The sequence below is a fragment of the Dioscorea cayenensis genome, chromosome 16 (assembly GCF_009730915.1).
Source record: "Dioscorea cayenensis subsp. rotundata cultivar TDr96_F1 chromosome 16, TDr96_F1_v2_PseudoChromosome.rev07_lg8_w22 25.fasta, whole genome shotgun sequence".
Classification (NCBI taxonomy): Eukaryota; Viridiplantae; Streptophyta; class Magnoliopsida; order Dioscoreales; family Dioscoreaceae; genus Dioscorea; species Dioscorea cayenensis.
In genome coordinates this window covers 22635212-22653048 of record NC_052486.1, presented here as the reverse complement: position 1 = coordinate 22653048, position 17837 = coordinate 22635212, and the positions used below count along the sequence as shown (strand labels likewise).

At 35.8% G+C, this 17837-nt stretch overlaps 1 pseudogene; it reads right to left on the bottom strand.

Moving 5' to 3' along the window:
- Window positions 1-128: 128 nt before the first annotated feature.
- LOC120278663 lies at window positions 129-15627 on the bottom strand (annotated as a pseudogene).
- Between the last annotated feature and the right edge of the window lie 2210 nt (window positions 15628-17837).

The following is a 17837-nucleotide window of genomic DNA, read 5'->3' as shown; positions in this document are numbered from 1 at the left end:
TAAAAAAATCAAGACGATTCATAGACCCTGTAACAAGAACCAGACATTAAAAAGCTGGGAATCAGGTTTTGATTATTACTTTGTAAAAAAACAATGAAAACATAATAAATTAAAATAGGAAAAACAAATGCAGCAAATCAGCAGAAATCATTTATGAATAACCTCAATTACAGAATTCATTCAGATGATGGTCCCAATTTGTAGGTCTATACTGATGATGGCACAGTTACAGGCCAGTAAAAGAATGCATCTACCTGATCCTATTTATATAAGCTGTTAAGATTATGTCCAGGTTGCATTGAATCAATGAGAACTCTGAAGGCAAGGATTGCTGAAAACCAATATATTATCAAAACCCTAAGACGAAACAAAAAGAAACAAAAAAAAAAAGAATTCATAAATCACTACGGCGAAACATTGTATCTGTGAATCTAAAGGAATGGGTCTAGCTTCTTTGCTCTCAAGGGATGAGGAGGCCGGAAACTCTCCAGATGCAAAACCGGAGTTTGCACGGAGTTGGTTCAAAAACTGAATCCCCTTTTTTTCTTTTTGTATGAACTCTAAAAATGCTGCCAAGGATCTCGAAGCAACACCAGATTCAAGTAGCTGACCAGGCTCTTCCCCGCCTTCAAGAATTAATCTTCCGATCTCCTTCAAGGGCATGGGAGTATCCAATATTACTCTTGCACAAAGCCTTCCGAGAAACTCTGCTGCTTTAGGGGCGTCGTTAATTGCGTCCTCTAATGAAGACAGAACATTCTCAAAGCTGGAGGTACAAACAGAAACTTGCGTAAGTATGATGATTTAATTAAATAAAAGAGTAAAAGATAAGAGCAGTTAATACCCCTGGATGAGCTGTGTTTCACTTAACAAGTGATCTTGGGACTGGTTCAATTTCACAAGTAGTGTGGCCAAGAGATCCCTTTCCATATCTTTTCTCTCGAATGAGTCCGTGATCCACAGCGAAATCATGGTAGGAAAGAAGTTTGGAGAGTTCAACTCTTTGATGCACAATACAACTTCCTCATCATCCTTGGCACTGCAAGAAAATCATTTTTTTTTCTTTTATCACTTCGCCAACGATCAATATAAGAGGTCAAATGTGTTTGGCTTAATGAATCACAACAAATCATCTTCAAAATGAAGATGCCTAGAAAATATGTTTCAGATAATATAATAAATCATTATAAAGATTTATGTATATATATACCTTTAAGCATGAGGATAAAAAGTGAATAATGAGAAAATATTTAAATGGCAACTTCAATTTCTTATCAGAAGGAATAATTAATGGTCAAGAAGTAATTAAGCATTTATCTTTTGTGATTGAATGTCTTGTCACGACAGAGCTACCAAAACATTAAAGCTCTGCTTCCCCAATTATGAACTAATCCTAACCACCCCCCTACCGACATACTGCATCACACTTTCACCAAAAATTCGACTCCAACAATAAGCTCAACTCCTTCCCTCTAATATGAAATACACAACTTGGGAAAGAAATGCAATTCATCGGCTCTAAATTGATCACCTAAATATCTACATTGCTATTAGAATACAATCATTAAATTTCACTCTAATAATTATCACAACTCTAATAGAGTAGAATAACATAAACCTCAGCTATTTACAGAATATGCAAATGAAAGAAATGAAAGAAATGTAAAAAAACAGTAGTTTGCTTGTTCAAGGTATTCATATAAGGGTCATTTGTTTGCAAGACTAGACATCAAAATGACAACAGCCTAAAAATTTTCAAGGGTTTCAACATTTTCCCAAAATCACACTTAAAGAAGCATCTTTGATCCACAGATAATTTGGAATAAAATATTGAGAAGGGAATAAGATGAAGCACAATCCACCAATATATCTTAAAAACTAGTACACTCCCAATCTCTAAGCCTGTGTCCCTGCTGACGTAGGTTTTAGTATGTCGCTCTCTTGATTACTTCAATGCCTGTGGGATGAGCTACTCTCTGAGGTTTTGTTTCTTGCTAATCATAAATGTAATTCAGGTAAAAAACTTCACCAAATGCTGCCTAAAGCTCTCTCCAATAATTCTGCATTGTAACTCAAGAAAGTGGGACTTATCTCCAAGGCTATCAATTACTCACATAAAGGAATCAGATTTTTCAATTTTCAATCAAAGAATCCAATCCAAGGTTTGGCCTGGAATTCTGGAGGAAATTCATCATGCCCCTCCTCCACTACACACCCCCACCCCACACACACACCCAGCGGCCTTCTTTTTCTAATAGTACAAATTCTGAACTGAACACTTCATCAAATAATGTAATGAAATATTAGCAAAGATGATTAAAGAATAAATACCATTCGGATTAAACATAAAAAGGGAAAAAGCATATTTTCAAAGTTGAAATATTCATAGTCAACTCTAAGTAAGTGTTTCCTCTCCAGCAGAGAAGTTCATGCACACACACAAGCACACTCAGAGCATGCATGGACCTTTGCAAATATATATGCCAATGGCAAGTGAAAAGAAAACTGATGATCAACATTTACAGGTATTAGTAGTACCTGTAGTACTCCCTTATCGCAGACATGGATTTATCTCAAGACCATCTTCACCCAAAAGCCTTTGTAAGAGAAGATGTGGTTGGATCAGCTGGTACTGATCCCTGTATTCTCCCAGTAGAAGGCGTAACTGAAGACTTATCAGCAGCATGATCTGTAATTGTGGAGTCCCTGATCCCAGAATAGGTTCTTTTGGATAGTTGGTTGTTCATAAGATGTTCCTCCAAGCCTATCAAACACATCTCTAGACCTGACTTCATCTCTAGAGTTGTGTGGAGCAGAGCTGTAACCATTTAGGCCCGTTGTCATTCTTCGTAGGGTCACCTGCACTTGAAAAATTTCAGTAGGTAGGGAGTGTTTGACGTCAATGGTTGTCCTCTGAAAGACATACCCCTTCCCAGACCACCTTTAGGGCCAAGGGTAATAGAATCATCATCAGAACTTCTTTGAGGCAGGGGGTGAAGAGAAAGTTTTGCTCTCAAATGGATGTCTATCATCCACCCTGACATCCTGAGGGCCACGGGCCTGGACTGGAAAGCCACGAGAACCGCCCATCTGCTGGGGAGGAGAAGAAAGTATTGTAGAACCTCTAGGACCAAAATCAACAGCTGCTCCCCTTCTAGGTGTTGAGCTAATGACAGGACCACGAGCCAGTCTACTGGCTTGAGCTTGTCTTTCATGAGCCACATCTCTGTGTACCTCCTCAATTTTCTTTGGCCCCTCAATTTTCCTCCTCTGTTGCCATCTGTTTTTCCTCAGATCAATCGCATCCTTCAGCATAAATCTCACTCGAGAAGATAACTTCGGATTGGTTGATAGCTTCAGCATCATATCAAAATATGCATCCATATGTTCCTTGGCCTTCGGATGATCTATCATCTGCCCAATTGTGCTCATCAATTTGCACAAGGCCTCTATATCTTCCTCATCCGGATTCGGATATTGCCCTAACAATTTCTTAATGCATTCGTGCATGATTCTCTCTGTCAACATTTTCTTTTTGTACAATTCACCAATTAACCTAATATTTCCCAGCATACGTCTGCGTGCCTTAATTCTTTTTCTTCCCTCTCCCCTTCAGATTGTTCGATTTCACCTTCCTCTTCAGCCTTGTCAGCTTCAGCCTGCTCTCTTTCCCCTCTTTCAAATTCTTCCTGGCATTTTGTTCAGTAACAGCCTCTTAAAGGTGATCTTCTCATTATTCTCACTGAAATCAGGTAACTCGAAGACAAATGAAAAGCAGAAATCTGCATACATTTCACAGAATGTTGGTTCTGTCAAAGCTTTGTCAAAGATCTGTGAAATGACGCCGGTGAGAGTGACCGGATTATCAATATTCACCGTTTTGACTTGTTCAAATAGTTTCTCAAAATTCTGAGGTGTTAGTTTATTAAGTATGGATTTCAATTGTCTTTGCTTTGCCACTTCCACATCAGAAACTTTCCCAATTTCATATTTTTTTGTGGCCTTGTGCATCACCTGCAAAGGAGTCTGAGGTGATGGTACCAAACCCCGTTGGGCGCTTGGAGCACGATGCCACCGGTCAGCATCAATACCATTCTGTGGCACCCCTCCAGGGGAAGCCATAGCTTGAAGAGGTCCAGAGAGAATCCCACCAGCATACTGACTGGACAACTGACCACGTGGATTTCTTAAAACACCATGGTTAACTCCCTGTCCAGGGCGAAAAGACACAGCTGAAATCCCATGGGCAAGATCAAACCCAGGACCAGATGAACCAGGAAATTTGGTCCATTTGTCATCATCCCCCACAACTATCCGACGGTCAACCCAAGGAGCTTTAGGAGACCTATCTGTACTCCTTCCCGGGCTTGGATGAGGTTCACGATCAACAGCATAAGATGCAGATACAGGGCCACTCATCAAAGCATTTGCTATACCATATCCAATTTCAAACCCTGCAGGAAGTTCCGTACATTGTTCCGAAAATGTCATTAGAAAATCTCTGGAGTATTTCTTTCTACCAGTAGCTTCATTTCCATATTCATCAGGCTGCTTCTTAGCTTCATGAGCTCGGTGATTACTTTCGGAGTTTCCCAGTTTCAGTGTGGATATATCTGCAGCATCTTCCCAGTCATCCACTTCACCTTTACTCACCTTATCTTCCGCAATGACAACAGCTTCCTTATTAAGATCATTCACAGAAATATTTTTTGTATCAACTGTTGTAGAAATGTCCTCGCTTTCAGATGGATTCAAAGGTTCAGGCTTCTCTTGTGGGCTCTTGTACGCATTGTAAAGATCAGAAGACCCAGCAGAGTCTGCTTTCGATAGGATTTCCCTTAGCTTCTTTTTTCCACTAGGGGTTTTAGACCTGGTTGGCTCCAAAATGAGCTTTGTCCTTTGGCCCCAGAATGTGTAACAGAAACCGGTTCCGCTAGGCAGATCTGCAGGTTTACCTTCCTGATTCGGTCCAGTTCCAGATGAAACTGTAGTTTGCCTGACGGTAGTCTCCTCCAGTGGTAAAGCAGGATCACTCGTGACAAAATCCCCATGGCTTGTGCTTTCACTGGTATCTGTAACACAATCTGTGAGTGAGATTTTGTCTACACTAGCATTTGTGTGTGAAAGATGGCTTAAAGAGTCTGATTTGACAATAGAATCATCTGAGGCAGCAACACAACTATCAGCTTTCTTGGGTTTTTGGTCAACTTCAACACAAGAACTTACATCTACTGAGCAGGCCTCAAGCTGCTCCTTTTCAGCATCATCTAACTGAAAGGTTGCACTTTTGTCACAATCCTGTGGTCCTGCTACATCCCGTTTAACTAACGTAAATGGCTCTCCACCTTGAGCAGCAGTGGTGACTAATTTTACTATAGCATCAGAAATATCACCTTGCAACAAATCATTAGATGATTCATTCTTCTCATACACCTTCGGTTCTGATTTTGGCCCAACATTAACTAAATTAGGTTGAGGTTGAGGCTGAGAATGAGTGAAATCAGAGTTCTGCCTTGGAATTCTATCATCATGAATAGAAACAGATATGGATGTCTCAACAGAATCCCTCTTCACGGAAGGAATTCCAATCAAGATAGATATGTCTTTCTCCAATACAGCTTCAGCGGGTATTGACAATGCAGGCACTGTTTCATGCTGAACAGCTCCAGCGGACTTGAGTTCATTATCACAAGACCCAGATTCCTGCTGAGGTGGTATATCTGATGTGCTGCTATTTTTGTTTGATGAAAACTTTGTCACCTCTGCAGACTTCAAACTGTCCTGCAACATTCCAGCAATTTGGCAAGGCAGACAAACTACAGTCAGATATACACAGAAGATAAATCATACGGGTTCTGACTTCTAACACTCTAAACAATCACAGAGGATAAAACTAACCTGTTGCTGCTGCTGAGGTTGCACGTGCTTCAGATCCTTTTTGCTAGGTTTCTTTTGATGCTCCTTCAAAGAATTCGATCTTGTGATAGGCTCCTTTTTTCTGCCTTCAGTTCCTACTGCATCCCCTGCAGCTGAAACTGGAGCTGCTGAGACACTTTCATGCTCGGGCCTTTGTGGTGAAACAGCATCAGATGGAGCGGCAGACAATGATGTGGAGATGGATGGTTCAGAAACAGACACAGACTGTGACAAATTACTCTGCACACGAATCTCACTGCCCTTCCGCTGATGAGAATCAGTTACTGACAAGGACGGTTTTGCTAGATTATGTGCCTCTGCGTCACTCACAGGTGCAGTTATCATCACTGAAGATGTTCCGATCTTATCTGCATGTGAACCAATCAATGGCTTTATTAACACTGGCACTGAAGATGACGCAGACAGAGAATGATGAGGCTTCTGACTTGACTGATTCATGAACACCATGAAGAGGAGGTCCAGTTTTGATACCAGTAACAGGATTGAGCAGTGGACTCATATAGGGCACAGGCTGCCCACTCGGGCCAACTGTGTAACTATGTCTAGGAGCATGTGTGCTCATCGGGCCACTTGACATTGGAACAGACGGTGCGGTAGGATAGACAATATGCGGACCATAAGTATTAGGCTGTAATTGGGAGAAATAATTCATCTGATGAGGATGAGCATATGTCGGGAGAGGCTGAGATTGAGAGGTTAGGTTTGAAATTGGCCTTTGCCTGGAGGAACCACCATCTATAACGGAATCAGTTCTTTGGTCCAGCCTTAATTCTTCATGGGTATCTGGGTGAGTTATTTTTAACTGTTGATTTGCGCTGACCTCCAAATTTTTCCTGGCTGCTGTTGACCAAATTGTGGGCCAATTGCAATCCCCAGATTGCCCAACTGAGAAGGAAGTTGGTGACCTACTTGAGGTGCAAAACTGAAGCCTTGTCCTTGGTGCATTATTGCCTGTGCTTGCATCGGATGAGACTGAAGAGCAGAAACAAACATTTGCTGCGGAACTTGGGGTGCACCTCCAACAGGAAACGTTAAAGGCATTTGGAGTGAAGCCGCTGTAACACCCTGTGATTGCAACTGAATACCAGGGCCACCAAATTGCAATGATACATGCGGTTGCTGAAAGGGCATCGACACGGGCACAGGTGGACCAGTCACAGGAAGAATAGAAGGTTTTGGAAGAGCCATGTTTGCGGGAGGAGGATTTTGTACATGCACTTCCTTATTAGTTTGTGTTTGTGAATGACCCTCCCCAGGGTTGGATTGTCTCATAGCACCCACATCTTTCCTTGTTTGTTGTTGTTGTTTAGGGGCAGCAGGCAAAGGCAATGTGGGCATAGCCCAAAACGGATCATGCCGAGCCTGAATTAAACCACCATAATATCATTATAACCAAGAGACAAACAGTGCAAGATTGCAAGTAAATGGTTCTTCCAAAAGAGGCATGGACAAAACATCCAACAAGAAGGCATTATGAAAATGCATTGTTGTACTAAATCATAAACCTGTACCATATTCAAATGCTAATAACACCTATCTCAGATGAATGGTATTTGCGGTACAAACAATGACAAGAAACATCAATTCAAATGCACAAATAATAGCCTAGATATAGATGTCACAAAAGCACACACAACTGATATACCTGGTCATTCTTCTGCTCATCCAAATTTGGCGGAGCTGAGCTTGTCCGAGCTGGAATCTACAACCCACAGTGGTATACTCAATCAATATAAATAAATCAAGATAAAAACCAAAATTTTACCAGCATAATCCTGAATAACATCCACCTGCATTCCATTCATGATCCCAGGACTTATTGTCCCAAACTGAAGTGTGTACTGCTTGGATGCATCCCCTGAAAACAATATTGCGGTAAAACAATGAAATAAATGTTAAATCAAACACTTGATTACAAACCCTGGCATAAAATACAAAGATAAAGTTCTACTTAAGACAGTCACAAAGCAGGAAAACACCACCAGTCCTCAAAATACATGCACAACAATGTACCACTTCAACAGCATAATTGAAGAAAGTGATCAAAGAATAGAACCTTTGGCAGGTGTCATGGGTGCTGCAGAGTCCGAAGCTCCAGCAGTAGGCTGAGATGACGGAGCCTTAGGAACCGCTCTTGAATTCCTTGATTAATCAACCGGTTTGCCAAATCAGCAAAGAGCAAATTTTTTTTTTTTTCAGTATTTCAATGAACAAAGAGCAAAGAACAAAGAAGAATCAAGACAACAACTTTTTGATGACCCCCGTTCCCAAATCAGCAAAGAACACCAATCCGGCCATAAAAGTAAGGAAAAGAATATCAGTATTTCAGAGAACAAGAATTAATACGCACCTGCGGTCTAAAGGAAACAGAGGCGGTGTTAGAAGAGGAGGTGAGGGAGGAGGGGCGGCACCGCCGCCCTTCCCGCTGCCGGAAAAGGCTGACCTATGGTAGCCAGAGTTGCCGGATCTCCCGGATTTCCTCGGCTGACCCTCACTCTTCTCCGCCCTAGATTGATTGAAGGGACATGAATTCCACCCTCGATTCACTCCCTCCTAGAAATCCACACAAACAACAAAATAAAAATCAAAAAAACCAGATCAAAAATCCATCCCAACGCCTCTTCATTCCCACAATCAAAACCCTAGATTCCCCAACATTCATAAATCAACCCAGAAATCAATCAAATCATAAACAAATAAAAACCTAGTAACTCCTCAAGCAGTCCCGCTTGAAGTATGCTTCGTTCTTCTCACAAGTCACAACCAAGGCTCGAGATCGATTGGCGGGAATCATCACACAGAGAAGAGAGATAAAAGAGAAAAACAAGGGTTTAAAGGAAGAGGAAAAGAGAGAATAGAAGAACAAATGGATCGAAAAAGGAAAAAATAAAGAGAGAGAGAGAGAGAGAGAGAGAAGAGTTTAAGAGAGAGAACCTTATGCGGGGGCGTTTTGGGAAGAGCGATGAAGTAACAAAGTGAGGAAATGAAGAGACAACAGCGAGACAGGTGAGATCAGGGATTGATAATACTACCCCAAGCTTTGCTACCAACTTCCATTTTATTTGGGCCTTAATAATTCCAGCCCAAATAAGCCCATATATATATATATATAAAGAATTAGCAAAGGTACTCTTTCTCACGAGATATGTACTTTGATCACGAAAAAGTAATTGCCGAGTAAGAGCAGTGGTTGAATATCAAGACAAAAAGAATAATTTATATAAATATATATAGTAAATTTGCCATATTTATGAAATGATCTAAACTCTCATATATATATATATATATATTAACCTGATGTACATTGACATGAGGTCTAGAGGACAATAGAATAAGAGGTCAAAATTACAAAATCAATTAATAAATTTTTAAATTTTTAAAAATATATTTATATGTTAATTTATAGTTTAATTTATAAAAATCGAGGATCAAATAATAAATATAAAAACTATACTAAAAATATAATTTAATATGTCATATAAACTAATTTGTTAAAAAACAAAGACTACAACATAGACTTTTTGATATTACATCGGGTTATTTTTAAAATATCAATGGATCTTTGTAATTTTTTTTAAATTATTATATTTTAGATTATAAATATTAATTTGCTATTGATATTTTTAAATAAATAAAAACACCGAGAGAGAGAGAGAGAGGAGAAGGAAAGAAAGGGTCGCCCCATTCTCCCTCTGTCCCACGTTGAACATGATATATTTAAAAAATTTGTGCACTATTTAACTATAGCAAGTCTGTTTTGTCTAGGAAAAAAAAATTTAACCCAAAAATAATAAATAAATAAATAAATAGAATAATGTTAAAGAGTCAAAATGGGGATGAGGATAAATTATAATACATTCAATAATAACCTCATTGCTATTTATCAATCAAAAGAATGAGTGTGTGTGATATATATATATATATATATATATGGAAAAGATTGAGTTGAGTTTGCTTAGATGTCAAGAAAGATTGAAGAGATATAATAAAAGAGGTCTAAAAAGAAATGATGTGTGACATAAATAAACAAGCATTTATAGCCACACACATGACATATCAACATTGGTCACAAACTCATTTATACTTTGCTAGTGCTGAGGTTTGTGGAAGAATGAGACAAAGGAATAAAATAGACCAACAGGAAACACAAAAGTGAAGAAGGTTTTGAATCTTTATCAATATATTCTGATATTTTAACAGCAGCTTCAAATGTATCACAGAAATTATAACATATATCTGTTGATGAATAGGCTTGTTCTTTCTTTGCAAACTCTTTTCTCATATGAATTTGGTCATGAAGAAAGTACTCCAGGTCCTGAAATTTATATAAATGAACACATTAAATTTATATGAGTTTTTTATACCTCCTGGGTCCAGTTAGTTATTTGTGTATGCTTTGCAGATATTCACAGTTAAAAACTTTGAAAGAGCTGCCAAAGGACAAGTCATAACTGAAAAGAAATATACATAGACTACAGGGTTGAATCTACTTCTAGTCAATTTAATAGAGTAATAGAATTCTCAACAATAAAGTGCTAAAAATAAGTGGAAGATTGTGGTGTAAACTATGGAAAATCATTTAAACAGAGTTTGCCATTAAAATTATACAGAAACAGATTTCAGGGTGAAATAAAAGGTAGTTCAAACAACTTGTGGGGACTAAGTTATGCTGTTAATTTTACGAAGTACAAAATGCCTATATGGCTAGGTATATAGAATCGTTTTATAGCACAACAAGAACACATAACCAATGAGCAGTGATCTGGTAATAGGCTTCGTTAAAATTTTTCGTAAATAGTGAGAGTTTGAATCATGGGTGAGGACATATTTCTGGGAGTGTGAATAGTGGTTGTGTGTTGTTGGTCTTAATCCTGCAGTATTGCATGCTCACACCGACTTTGCTTTCTTCTGCCGATGTTTTAGTATATACGCTGCTTTTTGAGCGGCTAGCTCATCTTATAGTGCAACAAACATCATTTGAACAGTTCAATAAAATAACCATTGCTGCTAAACCTCTTAGTGCCCATCAAAATCAAAGAAAAATAAAATGGTTAAGCCAGTAGGTATGATAAATAGAAGATTAACGTGAATCATTATAAGTGAATTCCTCAACTGATTTCCTATAAAGTTGACATAACAACAACATTAATTTATAATTCATGACTTATGTCAAACATTAAATTTATAGGTTTTATAAGAACCATGCAATAAATTGGTCCAAATTAGAATAGTTCTCTTTAAAAAGAGAATAAATCGAAGAAAATCAACATAATCATTACCATATTAGCAAAAATCAATTCAAGTATTTGTCATAATTCTTACCATATTATTCAAGTCAATTAATTAATAGCTCTGTAGACATTATTAAATTGGATCTTCATTTACCAATCTATCAGGTATGATGCATCTTTGACTAGTAAAACTTCAAGTAAATTTGGAGATTTCAAAGTTTTTTGTTTTCCTTCCTTCATGAAACAAAAATATTTCAAATAAATGAAGCAGCAACTTTAGATAAAGCAGAATTAGTAGCACAGATCTAAGCTAATCAAGCCTTCATTAGAATACCATAATAAATGATTTGCATTATAATGAGAAATACATTAAGTGCTTTACAGAAAAGGTATGAATGATGATTCAGGGATTATTCATTTCAAATATGGAGCAATAAGCTAAATACATTCAATTGAGTTAAAAATACCAGTATCAAAATGAATTTGGTCAGAGGAAGTATACTATGAAAGTTGATTGAGCAATTTGAAGCCTGAAGCAGAAACAATATCTCAGTCCATCTAAGGATAGTATACTTTTATAAACATATCTTTTAACTTATCATGGTCAACCATTTTACTCAAAATTTCCCCTTTAGAGAGTAAATTAGACTTGCACTCCTCTTCAGCTTGTGATGTATCTCATTTCACAATATTAGCATCAACATCTGAGAAAGAGTTTGGAGCACGTACCCAAAAGGCTCATAACACAATGGTATTGATCTCATTGCGAAAAACCGGTATGAGAAGATTAAAGAGGTTTCAAATTCAAGTCTTGCTAAACTCGTGAGTTGTAACAGGTTGTGGGTTTGGTCTTACTATCCAAATCATGTGTCATCGATGAAAGCACGAGGCTAGATGATCAAGTTTATACTTGATGCTGACGCACGCCCACTGATACTGGTAGCGGACATAGAGTGGCAACCAGTGTCTGAGAGGCATAGAAATTGTGTTCAATAAAGATATATATGAATATTAATGTTTTATAATATTTTATTTATGTGCAAGATAATATGTAATGGGTAATGTCTGTGAGTGGTTTGTGAAATGAAAATTGGATCGGTAGGGAGCTAGCATGGTTCGAAATCCTCGAGTTTACAATGTTAAAGTTTTAATAACTTTAGTAATCAAAATTATGAAAATTATACAATGTTCTAAACTTTTGCCACTAATAGTAATTAAGAAAAACTAAATTGATGATAACCGGCATGACATAAATGTAAAAATTTATCGTAATGAGATTTTATTTAAAATATTTGGTTACATAAATTTGATTTGAGGGGTGTGTCAAAATCATCGATGCTAGTAGTGGTTGACGTTAACACTCGATGGAGTTCTAGGTCTGCGACTGGCCGTGGATGGTTTGGACTGAAGAGACCATGTGATTGGAGCTAAAAACTCGGAGAAGGAATTAAAAGTTATAGCAGATATGAGAATGTTAACTTTTATCAGAAATGAACTGAACTAAATGCATGGGTCGTCACTGCTTACGATATGGCTGTATGGGAAGTTTAGTCGAGAAAGTTTGAGCTGAGATGCATTAACTAATGATTGAATTCTCAAAACCGAAGCCAAGATTTTGCTTATCAACCAAATTGTCCAAGATTCACCTTCATTACTCATTTCTTTTACGAAAAAAAAAAGTAAAGAAAGTTTGGGATTAAATTTTAAAGACATATAAAAGGTTGGAGAGCTAGAAAAGAAGGATTACATTTGAAGAGAACCGTGAATTGAAAAATACGATTTGGGTATATGCACCAATATGGACCGCAAGAACATCCTAAGAAAGATATTTTAGTATTGATTCATAATGACATTTATTTTATATTTGAGGGTGCATTATTTTTGACACTTGAAATCCTAGGACTGAAATTACAGGTGCAACTGTTTTGAAATGGCATAAGTGCTAAGTAATACTAAGTTGTTTAAAATATTTGACTCATAACAGTTGAGGAGGCATTTAACTGGATTTAAAGTTAGGCTTGGGTATAGAAAGCAAAATAAAAATTTCTCTCGCGCGCGAGTTTGATCTTTAACTGGATTCGACGCCCGATCAATTAAGGTGAAAATGTTTTTAATGGTGATCTTTTAGCAAAATAAAAACTTTTTAATAAAATATTCTGCTTATAATTGTATACAATAAATATCTTAAAAAATTCTGACGGTTCATAGATTCTAACAAAAGCTAGACATAAAAATTGGGATTCATGTTTTGTTTTTTGACTACGACAAGCAATGAAAGCGAAAGGACAAATGGGTATGAAGGTACTCTGGGTTACGGTGACTTATTTGAGGAGAGCGAAGATATTTAACACCACATGAAAACTCCATGAGATCAGAAAATGGTGTAATTTGAAGAGACTGAGCTGGTCTACCAATCGCAGTATAGGTAGTTATCGTTGAAATTTGGTCCACGGTTCTTTGTTTTGCTTTCTTTTACATAGAAAAAAATAATATAATAAATCAAATAGAAAAACAAATGCAACACGCTCGGCAAAAATCGTTTTATGAGTAACCTCAATTTCAAAAATCATTCAGATATGAAGGTCCAAATTAGCAGGTCTTAACTGATAATGGAACAGTGACAGGGCAATAAATTGAGAATGAAAATTACCTGATAATTTTATATAAGCTGTTAAGATTTATGTCAGAAGTTGCATTGAATCTATACAAAGCATGGCTATGCAATATCGTGCAATATAAATGCGAATACCGTAAAACACTCAATCACGGAGTAGGAGCATATAAATTGAGCAATTATTGAAATCTTAATGCAATATGTATAAGTATGAATATTGTAAGAAAACACTCAATCCGCAATTAGGAGCATATAATTGAGCAATTATTAAATCTTAATTTGACATGTTTATAAAACACATAAATTTTAAAAGTGGACAAAATACATAATCATTTATATTGGAAGATAGTAGACATAATAACTTGTTGCATAACAAGATAAAATATTAAATATGCTTTTAGAAAATAATTAAACAACCATTTTAAAATATTCTTTTATAAATAGCTTCTATTACAAACTTATATGGCATTTCCTCATCCTACAGCTAGATTGGGTTCTGTAACAAGAAACTCTCTCTCATATACCAAGACCAAAACCTAGAAGCATAATAGAATAAAATAAAATAAATAAATAAAACATTAATATATGCATCTATATAAAAAAATCAAATACTACAAAAATGATAGAAGCTCGATCTCTAATCGGACCTATTCTCTCTCGAAGGAGCAGGACTCAAAACTAACTTTGCATAATCCAATTAGCCTCTAACTTGAAAATAAAACTTATCCATTCAAGCACCTTCACATTTTGAAGCACTTGAGCCAATTTGGCCCTAAGCCCTCACAAACTAGCAGAAATCAAGCTCAATTTCACTAGACAGAAGTTCAATTGAACCAACCAACCTTGAACCATTTCTAATTCCTTATATAAAATCTCTTGAACGACTTGGTTCATGAACTCATTTTATCATTAATTGCGGTTCCATCCTGATCATTGGTCCCAAATTTGAGACCAAGCTCAATCAATCCTCAACCCAACTTAACTTGGTCGAACAATTAAGCCCAACCACAATCTCCATCTTGATTTGATCCAAACTTAGACCAGGTAGGCTCAAGTTGAATCAACCCATCAACTTCAGTTGGATAAAACATGCTTAACTTAACCTAATTGGGTCAGCCCAAATTAACTCTACTCAAGCAAGACTTCCTACTCAGCGAGATTGGGTTAGCCAGGCATAAACTAAAGTGATTTGAACCCAATCAACTTAACTCTTACTGATGCATCCAACCATCATCTAGGCTCAAACCCACTCAAAAAGAATTTGACTAAACCAAATTGAAAATTTTCAACCAAATCAAACCCACTCTTGAATTCTAACCCACTCCACTTGATTTGATCCAAGCCAACACATAAAATGATTAAACTCAGCAATTAAAAGCTCTAAGCGATTTGATCCAACTTTAACCATTCATCCCAGTCAAGGTTTCAAGCGTACCCAAGTCAGAAGTCCCACAACCTTTTGGTGATTGACTCAAACAAACATGTGGATTTACACCTAATCACAACACCATTACTTGCTAATCTGTGAAATCACCCTTAATCATGATTACGATCATCCTAAATCCTCAACTCTCCCCTCACACCCACACACGAATCCATCATTAATTTAAACCTCGCCTCTTCCCATTCCATCATCATCACCAAAATAACCTTTTCACATTATCTAGAGGTGAGCCGCAATTTTGGTTAGCAAGGGCACATTGAAATGACTTGATCCGATTCAAGACCCTGCTGGTAGGCTTGGTAGGTGTAGAACTTAGTGTCAGGGCGGTTACAGCTGTCCCGTTTGGTGGGTTCGAGATGGGAAGCCGGGCCCGGAACAGGCTTGACTTCCACGTTGACCATGGTGACGTGGGTTGGTCCACCAAAAAAAAAATAATTTAGAAAATTAGCAAAAAAAAATCATAAAATTTAGAAAATTGAAGAAAATTAGAGAATTTTCTATAAAAAAATCGATTAAGACCCAAAAAATTAAGGCCTGAGTTTGAAATAATAAGAGATGCCCCCATTACAACTTCAAATTTCACTAAAATTTTAAATTATCTTTTAAATTTGAAAATAAATGAACTGCGTTTAATCAGTTATATCCTGAATCGAGTTGTCATCCTCTGGGTGAGGAGAATCAGCGCAGTGGTTCTTTGGCATGGCAGGTGGCCCGGAGGCAGGAGGGACAGAGGGTGACTCCAAAATTAAAAACAAATTTTAAAATGTTACTATAAAAAAATCCAATATATATTATATTTTGCTTCATATTGGTCAAGCCAACATGTCATTCTTGTTCGATCCATCAATTTAAAAATAAAAATAAAAACAATGAGGCTATAAAGATTATACACTGATTATAATTTTTTTTTTAAGATTGACCAAGTTAAAAACAAAAAAATAAACAACCCTGTTTTTTATAATATTTTTTAAAAAAGAGCATATTTTTATGTATTATATCATAGTTACAAAGTAGAATATCAAATAATAATTTTTAACAAAAATTTTAAACATATAATTTTTACCATTGTATAAATTAATTTATAAAAAGAAAACAAGGGGATAAATAATAGATTTTGAAAAAAAAAAAAAAAAATTTTACTAAGATAAACTACTTTGTAAAAATATTAATAGGGTCAAATAATAAGTTTTTTGTAATTTTTTTTTAAAATATTATATTTTGAACTATAAATATTAGTTTGGAAAAATGATTGATATTTTTAAAAAACTAAAAATAAAAAATATGAGAGAGAAAAGTAAAAGCGGGGAATTGCTTCTACCATTAGCCTCATATATGCATGTGTGTGTGTTGTGTATATATAGACATTATGCTTGGGCCCAGCATGCTTAGGTCATATTATTCAGATATTATTTTTTTACTAATTATTTCGCATAAATTGATAGCATAATTTTAAAAGCATGTGATGTTTTGTATTTTTATTTTATTTTTATAAATTGAAACAAAGTATCCAATATATATATGTAATGATAAAATTTAAGAGACTAATAAATGTCTTGTATCTTTAGGAACTTTAGTCTTATGAGCCAAAAAGGCTGATAACAAAATAATTATTTTTTTAAAAATATTTATGAAAATTTATTGTTTGATCACTTTTGATATTTTCTGATTGATTTATATAATTTTTTTATTTTTTTATAAATTAAATATTTGTAATATTTGATGTATATCATATATAAGTTTGACAATAAATGTTAAAACAAATTATAGCTCAGTGATTAAGTTTTTCTTGAATTCAAGTTTGGAGTCGTGGGTTCAAATCCAGCGATAACGTAGTAAAAAAAAAAGCTGTTAAACACTAAACTTTAGTATGGGTCAACCACGCCCGAGGTCATTAGCACGGGCAGATTCTTGGGACGGCCATGCCCACCCTCTAATTTTATCCAACAAACCACCCACCCACACATACACACACCCAAACATATAAAAAACCTTGCAATGTTTTGGTTTATATATATAACACACCAAGATTTATTTTACAAAACAAAATTAATATTAAAAGTTGTCATTTAATATTTGCAATGTTTAGTTTATATATATATTTTTAAATTAACCTACTAAATATATTTATTTAAAGAATATTGATGTTTTGTAGATGTGCATGCCTGCAATATGTTTAGATATTAGTTTATCACGGTATGAATTTGAAGTTTATGAGGAGAAAAATGATATGAATGCCAAATTCTTGCAGCAACCTATTCAAAGAGCCTGATACATATAAAATATTAGCATTGTTTTTTATTCAAGTGATTAAATCAGTGAAAAGAAAACTTAATAAGGTAACTAAAATGTTTGTTTGGTATTTTGGGTACCTCAAGTCAACCCACAACCAATCATAGCATTTGATGTTTATCCAAATATAAGTTTCTTGTTTATAGCAATTGAAGGAAACTAAGGTAGTGTTTGTTTAAATGTTTTTTTTAATTCTAATATAATTTGAGTTTATGTGTTTTTATAAATCAATATTTGTTCATAGGATTCCAAAAATCATAAAATTTAATTAAAAAATTTAACAAATATACTAATACATTCAATAAATATTTTAATAATAAAA